The sequence below is a fragment of the Tupaia chinensis genome, unplaced genomic scaffold (genome assembly GCF_000334495.1).
Source record: "Tupaia chinensis unplaced genomic scaffold, TupChi_1.0 Scaffold000155_1, whole genome shotgun sequence".
Taxonomy (NCBI): domain Eukaryota; kingdom Metazoa; phylum Chordata; class Mammalia; order Scandentia; family Tupaiidae; genus Tupaia; species Tupaia belangeri.
The window spans coordinates 207,816-217,292 of NW_006159626.1; positions in this window are offsets into that span (position 1 = coordinate 207,816).

A 9,477-nucleotide genomic window follows, 5' to 3' on the forward strand; every position below is an offset into this window, starting at 1 on the left:
GTAAAAAGTGGGGGGGAAAGGAGTGAAAGAAGAAATGGAAAATTATTGATGATAACATACATGATTAAGCCACTATGCAGTCTATTCTGGATGTGAAACCACAGTTTGTATGCTGTGACGATGATTAGGGGATGAATGTACATTAATTAATTAAAAAAAGTTTCAGGAAAAAAATGCGTATTTGATGACTGCAGTAAGCTATATAGCCCAGCTAGGTACTACATCATAGTATGTTCATTCTACTCACTGAGGTTTATGTCAGCTGCACTTGCTATTGGAAATATTTAGATTAATTAAGTTCATTAGCAAATCAATAAAATGGGGAGAAAAGGCATAGAAAGCAACCATGGATACCAGAGACAGTGTGGGAGGAGGGTGGGGGATGGCAGAGGGTGAGAGAGGGAATCAAGGATGGGGAAAAAAGGCAAAATATACAGGAAACGAGAAATGGAAAATTATTTGTTGACAGTAACACATGTTGATGTGCTTCCTTGAGCCAATATACAGCATATTCTGGATGGGAAATCTCATTTTGTATGCTGTAATGCTGTACAGTGAATGAATGTAAATAAATAAATTTAAAAAGAAAAAAAATAGCCAAAAAAGCATCCTAAATTGATGAAAAATAGGTTGTTGCAGAAGAATGAAAACAACTTTGTATTGTAGCACCTTTAACAGCCCTCTTTGCTGCTGTTTGTGTAGAGCGAAGTTTTCAGCTCACACTAAGGTGCCCTGCACAGGTTCTTTGGCTAACGAGGAGGAGCGTCGTTACGGAATTCTAACTGGAATTTACCATGTGGGCTGATACAAAGACTTTAAAGAAGAGGAGACAGTTTGTACCTTAGTGTTTGACCACACTTCCAATTCCAAATAGAGTGAGATTATACTTTTCTATCATCCACATTTCATTCCATCTAGAGGATACCTAGAATATTATAAACTTGAGGTAAAAATTATTTTTGGCTTCATTCTTTATTATTTTTTTTAATTGTAAGAAGGTACATGTATGCACCAGAGAGGGAGAGGGAGAAAACGCCCCCCAGTGGAGCATGGTCAGATGCCACGGTCCCTTCTCTTCCTTTCTCCATCCTGTTGGAATTTGGGGCACAAACACAGGCCTGGCATGTTTTTCAAACCACTGAGGCTGGGATTTGAACTGTGCTTGGCCATGTGAAGAAGAAATACAGTAAGTGATACAGAATGAAGGTTCTTTAACTCTGTACTTAAACATTATCTCACTAGAAAGTATTAACCAAGAAGATTTTCTCTAGATCAGAGCGATGGAAACTATATTCTGCTTAACTTCCCCCTTCACTGAAAATTATACTTTCATTATTGCTTCCTAGAAATTGTTATGTTACATTAATTCAAGAAAGAATTACTTTCTAATTGGATTTAATAAGATTTTTATTTTTAAATACATACTTTGAAATCTATATTATATTGTATGCATTTTCATTAACCAAGTAACATTTTACTGTCTAATATATACCAGCAATAAACCTTCCGTCTCAGTGGGGGAATAAATAATAAACAACCAAATAAGACCACCTCAGATAGTGCTAAATTCTATGTAGAAAATAATATTATGGGGCCAGCAGGTGATATGGTGGTTAAGGCACTGGATCCCACATGGTCAACACTGTCATTAGAGTCCCAGACATGGCCACCAGAAAAACAGGACAGGTGCAGTGGGTGTAAGCCCAAACTCCCTGGAAGAGAATGGAAGAGAAGGGATTGTGGCATGGCCATTCCTCCCACTCCTGGGGGGTTGATATCTCACTTTCTCTTTCTATCTCTCTCCAGCCAGCACATGTGCCCCATGGCAAAAAAAAAAAACAAACTAAAAAAGAAGAAAGAAAAAAAAGAAAATGAAAAAAAGGAAAGAAAGAAAGAAGATAGAAAGAAACAAAAAGAAAGAAAGGAAGGAAGGGAGGGAGAAGAGAGGAGAAAAAAGGAGAGGGGAGGGGAGGGGCAGAAAGGGAAGAGAAGAGAAAAAAAAGGAAAAGTGATGAAGAGTGTGTGTTGCTAAGTGCTGGGAGGACCCTTGATAACATTAAATGAAGAGTTTGAGAAAAACTCTTTGAAGAAGCTGACACTTGAAGGAAAGGAGCAGATGTTCTACAAAGTAGTTTATGGTTACAGTTCATGTAATGGACTTCTAGCCTCCAGAACTGTGAAGTTATGCCAAACTTCATCCAGTAGACAAGAACACTCCCTCAAAGAAGGTATATCACACACAAGCGAGAATCAGACACATTAAAAGTAGTTTTGAGGTTTGATATCATATTTAGCACAGCAATTACATTCATTTTTTTAAACAATTGCCAAAGGATACATGCTCTTGTCAGAGAGAGAGGGCAAGAGGGAGAAGGAGAAAGTGCCCCTAAGGTGCATGGTCATACTGCAATCCTTTCTCTATTACTCCATCTTGTAAGGATTTGGGGCCCACACGCACATGTGCCTGATGTGTTTTTCAAGCTCCTGGGTCCAGGATTCAAACTACACAGAGAGCCCTGTGGGATCCAGCTCCCTTAGCCACTAGGCCACAGAGCCTGACCACTTTCATTTGTTAATATTTTATTGTTCTATTTCGTTTCACTTTTACTGGTTTCTAATGTTAAAATATTACGTTTCTTGGGACCAGCAGTTAGTATAGTGGCTATGTCGCTGGACTCCCATGTAGTCAACAGCAGTTCGAGTCCAGGACCGAGTGGCTTAAACTCACACTGGGCATGTGGTGTGTGCATGCCTAAGATCCCAAGAGGGGAATGGAGGAGAAGGGATTGCAGTGTGGCTATCTCCCCTGGGGGGTGATTTCTTGCTTTCTGTCTCTCTGTATCTGTCTTTCTGGTGAGTGCACACGCCCTAAAGCAAAAACCTCTCCCCCCAATATATATATATATATACATTGAATTTCTTTTATATCAAACTCTAATTGTGCTGACCTTATGGATATGAATCAATGCCTTGGCATATGAATTAGTCTTCTAGAGCTGCCATAATGAAAAACCTCAGGCCGAGTGGATTACACTACAGAAATTTTCTCATAGTTCCGTCCAAGGTCAAGCTGTTGGCATGGCTGACTTCTCCTGAGGCCTCTACCTTTGGCTCTCAAATGGCCACCTTTTCTCTGTGCCCTCACATGGTCTTTCTTCTGTGTAGGCACATCCCTGGTGTCTCTTTGTCCTAATTTTGTCCTCTCATAAGGACACCAGTCAGATTAGACTAGGGCTTACCTTGATAGCCATTTTAACTTAAATTTCTCTTCAAAGGCCCGAATACAGTCACATTCTAAGGTACTGGGCTTCAACATAGGAATTTCAGGAGGATATAATACACCCACAATATTTACCACAATATTTATCCTGGGAGCTGAGGTAACTTTAAAAAAAAAATCTTTTAATGTTCTTGAGTGACTAATCATTTTTGTTTACAAAGTTTGTCATATTTTTCTTCCCTGATTGTATTATTTTTCTACTGCTGCATAGCATATAACCACAAACCTAGTGAGTTACACCACCACCCACTTATTATCTCGGAGTTTCTGTAGGTCAGAAGTTCAGGTGAGGCATAGCCATGTCCCTGCGTGGGTCTCACAAGACTGCAATCAGGGAACTGCTGGGCCTATGAGCTCATCTTGGGCTCTGAGCTCATCCTCTCTGCTCATTCAGGTGGTTGGCAAAATTTAGTCCCTTACAGCTATAGAACTTGTGCTGGAAAAGAGCATTTCTCTTGCTCTGAATTTCTAATTTTTCTAAGAGGCGTTGGCTATAGGGCACATATGCTTGACAGAAAGAGAGAGACAGAGACAGAAAGTGAGAGGTCACTCCCCCAGGGAGGATGGTCATGCTGCAATCTCTTCTCCTTTCTCCTCTAGGGATCTTGGGCATGCACACACACATGCCCAGCGTGAATTTAAGCCACCAGGTCTGGACCTAAACTGCAGTCAACTACATGGGAGTCCAGCAACATAGCCATTACGCTAACTGCTGGTCCCTGAATTTCTACTTTCATCTGTCTCTAGACCTAGATTCAAAGGGTTCATACAATTAGGTTAGCGCACTCAAATAGTCTCTTTCAATTAGCTCAAAGTCAGCTGATTAGTGAGATTAATTACATCATTGCCATAAAAACTGATATAATCATAGAACTGAAATCCCAATATATTGACCAGCCCCACCCATATTCAAGGGAAACAGTCAATATCGGTCGTATATATTCTGAGCAGAATTTGGGGGCCTATTACAATAAGATAATGAACTGTAATAATTATAGTACAATACATGATTTCAGTGTGATGAATTTACAAGTGTGTGTGTATTAGCAATTTTCTGATGGCAAGCATCAAAAACCCAACTTAAATACCTCAAACAGGACAAAGTACTAGAACGATTATATGCAAGATCTTCAAAAAGTTCATAGAAAATGTGTCTTATGAAAAAACTATGCATGGATTTTAATTTTTTGTACCAAAATAAATTCATCTCTTTTTTTTTTTTTTTTTTAAGAGAGAGATTTTTGCTATAGGGTTGGTGCACTCGACAGAGAAACAGAGAGACAGAAAATGAGAAATTACTCCTTGGGGGGATGACCATGCCACAATCCCTTCTCCTCCATTCTCCTCTTGGGATTTTGGGCATGCACACACATGAGCCCAGCATGAAGTTTAAGCTGCCAGGTGTGGGACTCAAATCATGGTAGACTATGTGGGAGCCCAGCAACATAACCATAACGCCATCTGCTGGTCCCAAATTCATCTCTTTAATTCCATTTTTTCCATGAAGTCCCCTCATATGATTGGAAGAAGGATTATATAAACATAGTGCTGAAAGGAGAGAGGATGCAGAAATAATTCAGTCAGATCCCTGATGGTAGCCAGAACTTTTTCCACTTCTTTTCACCTCACTTTTTCCCTCATTCCCACTCTTTTTTTTTTTTTTTTAATTTTCCAGAGGGTGCACGAGCTCTCTGGAGAGAGACAGACAGAGATAGAGAAAGAAAGAGAAAGGACCCACCATGGGGAATGGTCATGCCGCAATCCCTTCTGCTTCATCTCCCCCTCCTTTTGGATTCTGGGCATGCACATGCACATACCTGGGATGTTTCTCAGGCTGCTGGGTCTGGAGCTCAAACTGCACAGTCGGCCATGCGGGATCCAGCCACCAGAGCCACCATGCCATGGTCTGGCCCTTCACTCCTTTCCTTTACTTTTTTTTTTTTTTTAATAATTATTTATTTTAATTAATTTATTATTATTATTTTTCAGTTTTTCCATAGGGCATGTATGCTCAGCAGAAAGAGACAGAGAGAGAAAGTAAAATATCAAGCCACTAGGCCCTGTACTCGAACCACGTGGGAGTCCAGAGCCCTAGTCTCCATGCCACCTGCTGGCCCCTTCGTTCTTTCTTATTCTCCCTGTTTCACCACATGTGCATGTAGACACACTCACAAACTCTGCTGGACAGTTTCTTTCTTATGGCACTGATGGTATTCATGTTTCCAATCTGCCCGTGCCTCTGTGGAAAGTGGAAGAAATCTTAACAATTTCAGTTTGAAAACTTTAAGAAGACTCTGATTGGCTCCCCTTCGGATGTCAAGCATCAAGACCAACCAACTATTGACAGGGTGACAGAATCGTGCAAGAACAAGGCAGCTTTTGCTGGAATCACATAGTTCAGGTGGGACAAAAGCACTTCTCAAAAGAAGAGATGAGCCTGGGTCAGCTAGTGCTAGTGATTAAGGCAGCTGGATTGCAGAAGGCTGATCACAGGGTTTGAGTCCTGGACCCAGTGGTTTGAGAAACATTCACTGTGTGTGCGTACGCTCAAACCCCTAAAAGAGGGAGAGATGGAGGAGAAGGGATTGTGACGTAGCTATTCCCTGTGGAGACACCTCCACTTTTTCTTTCTCACTTTATCTTTTTCTATTCCTGTCTCTCATTTCTCTCCTCTGGCAAATTAGAAGAGAAAGAAGGAGGAGGGGGAGAAGGAGAAGAAAATAGAAAAGAAGAAAGAAGAAAAGAAGAGGGGATGGGCCTAGCCACAGTGGTGCAATAGCACAGTGTGAAAAGCCAAGTAGAAGGTTGGGTGTTCAGTTCCCAGGCTAACTTTACACACCAAGAGTGTGCCTATGGCCCTAGCTGCCTGGGAAGGCTGTGGGAGGACTTTGGAAGAGACGCTGCTCAGGGTGCTACTCTCTCTCTTTCTCTCTCTCTCAAAGGGAATAAATAAACGAATTTTTTAAAGAAGGGTTGGGGGCTGGGTCCTGGACCTATCAGATACTTTAATAAGCAAGGTTTGATTGATACACAGAAGCCAAAGCACTTTTTAGATCATTTTTCTTACAGATGGAACCTGAGCTTTTGCCCCTATCTAGTGATAGTCATTGCCCATGTTTGGAAAGACCACTTTGGTTCTTTCCACCGGCAGTGGTATAAAATACACAGAAATGGCTTTTCCTATACTTAGATTGCCTTGAGTCATGATAGCCTCTTCTTTCATCTCTTCTTCTCCAACTTTGGGGAATCTACTCAGAATATCCAAAGGGGACCATGGGTCAACATTTGACTTCCTCTCCTAGGGCACAGCCATCTGGGCCTCGGCTTCCTTACAGGCTTTCGTTAGAGAAGTTATCATACCACTGTTGGGTCCTTATAAAGTGAGCAGTCATTGTATGCCCAGATAATGCACCAAGTGCTTTTATACACTTTGTTTCAGGTAAGTCTTATAAAAACCCTGTGGTGTAGGCACTAATATTATCCCTATTTACAGATGTAAAACTAGGCAGAGGCCCAGCCGCAGTAGCAGGAAGCGCTGTAATGCTGGAAGCCATATGGAAGATTGGGGTTTGGTTCCCAGGTTACTCTCTACACACAAGATGTGTGCCTGTGGTCCTGGTTGGCCAAGCAATGCTGGGGAAGGATTGTGGCATGAGACCCAACTGAGGATACTCCTGGTTCCCTCTTAATTAAAAAACAAAAAAAGGAAGGAAGAAAGGAAGGAAGGAAGAAGTGAGGCAGAGAGGTTATTGTGATCTGAATCCAGATGATAAGATGCAAGAGCCACATTACTGACCCACTCGTTACCTCTGCTGCCTTGCCAGTTATGTCCGCTGACTCAGGTGCAGAAAAGGAATTGTGAGAGGAGAGAAGGATGACCAAAGTCCATGCAGAATGGATTGGCTCTTTTAAAGTAAAACATAGCACAGCTGATACAAAAACCTCTATAGCGTTGAGAGTCAGATGAACCTAAGTTTGAAAACTTCCAACATGACTTTACAGTTATAGGACCTTGGGAAAATCACTTAACTAAATCTTAATTCTCTCATTTATAAAATGAGGTTAATAAAAGAGCCAACTCATTAGGTCATTGTGAGGATTAAATGGCATAACCTATAAAAGGTTTATCATAGTGTGTGGCATGTTTAAAATGCTCCATAAGTGTTAGTTACTGTGATTATTTTTTGTATTTTAGTCTTCTTGAGTTTCTCCACCTCAATCATCCCTTTTTCTTTCTGTCTTTGTGATTTAAGGAATTCTTCCAACAATGCTGAGCTAGGGTTGAGTCCTACCAAAAGAAGCGACGGGTAGGCAGGCCTTCACTGTCTTTCTGAAATTCTGTTTTCTCTCCACTATATTACTACTGGTACAGTGCCAGATCATAGATTTCCATCTACCCATTTTAACTTAGAACCTACCTTTTATCTGTCTTTCAAGCATATTGTGTTAAAATTCCCAAATGATACCTTCAGAGTTTGCCACAAAGTCCTTATCACAGCTCTTAGAAAACTTAAAGTTGTTCTTAGGGGAGCAATCATTGCTTTGCATTTCATTATTGAACAGAAAATCTAGAAGAACAATATCAACTTTTAAATGAAATTACACGCCTGGAAGGGGAGTATAAATGTAAAAAGGAGAGCACCTCATTATCACTCTTGCAAGCTGCTGGAGTGAGACTTGAGTCACTGCATATTCCAACATCAAAAACTCTCTTGGATATACTAAAGAACATCATTATGCACATAGCAATAAAATGAGGAAGTTATTAGAGGGAGCCGCTAAGAATAAAAGATTGCCAAGGCAGATTCCTAAAATGGATAATATAATAAGCTCATTAATAAGTATTCTGAAATGGCTGTAAGATTTTCCAGTGGAAACTGAAGTCCGTGGGGTCCTTACCCAGTCAGGGGCATCGGCTTTACCTTGTGCCTGTTTAAATTACCCAGGTCTCTTTGCTGACCCAGGCAAGAAAGTGTCTACCTATTCCTATCTCAACACAAAGACACACTTGATTTGGGTATTGGTGTTGTCAGAGTAGTCGCATGAAAAGAAGAGAAATTCAGCTTAATTTTTAAAGACCTAGGGAACTGATAAAAGGCTTTGGAATCAAGAAGCAGCATAGGGAAGAGTCATGCTTCACTATCTTGCTGTAACACTCTCAACTGCCTTCATAATGCAGAAACTTCTAATTGCAGAACATTTAGGAATTATTGCCTGTCACCTCAATAAACCTAGTCATTAAGGGTTTTTTCCTTTAGTTGATGGTAGTACATTTAGAAATACACATACTAGTTCATTTCCCCTGCCATTTCCACTAACCTCAGACAGAGTAACTCAAGTTTCAAGCCGGATCTGCTGTGCTCACGTTCTGTGCTTTCACTAAATCTGACATCCTTAATGTTTGCAGTTACAATGGTGTAACTCCCCCTTCCTCCTTGGTCGCTCTGTTATTATTAATTTCTGACTTAATTGGGTGCCCTAGCTACAGCGTAGGTAATAGTACTAATGTTGACCTTTTAAAGCTTGTTGGGTCTGTATAGGAAGGAAACGGAGGTCCCATGCCAGCCTGCCCCAGGGAACTGTGATCAGGGGCTCCTTTCGTGGGCATCCACCACATGTGTGTCTATTAGCCACAACTGGCATCAAAACCAAGGAAACGCACAAGAAATCGGTAGAAAATAATAAGGCAAACGAAGAAATAGCATTGTTTTCTTTTTGTCACGCAGCAAAGGAGGGTCGAATTTTGGCCAACATTGACCGAGACGCTCTCGGAGGGTGTCCAGGGGCGCCCTCAGCCGCTCCAGCCGCAGCTCGCCCTCAGCAGAACCCGGGCAGCGCGGGCTTCGAGCCCCAAGCCCGGCATGTCGCCAACCACCGAGCCAGGGCCCTCCAGCCTGCCAGAGCAGTGGCGGGCGCGCCCGGCGTTTACCGCGCCGACTGTCTGGCCCGGGCTCCTTTCAAACAGCAGAAGCGAGGGAACCAGCAGTTAGCGTAATGGCTATGTAGCTGGATTCCCACGTAGTCGACCGCGGTTCGTGTCCCGGACCCGGTGGCTTAAAACTCACACCGGGCGCGTGTGCATGCATGCCCAAGATCCCGAGAGGAGAATGGAGGAGAAGGGATTGCAGCGTGACCATCCCCCCTGGGGGGTGATTTCTCGCTTTCTGTCTCTATGTCTCTGTCTGTCTGGCAAGCAC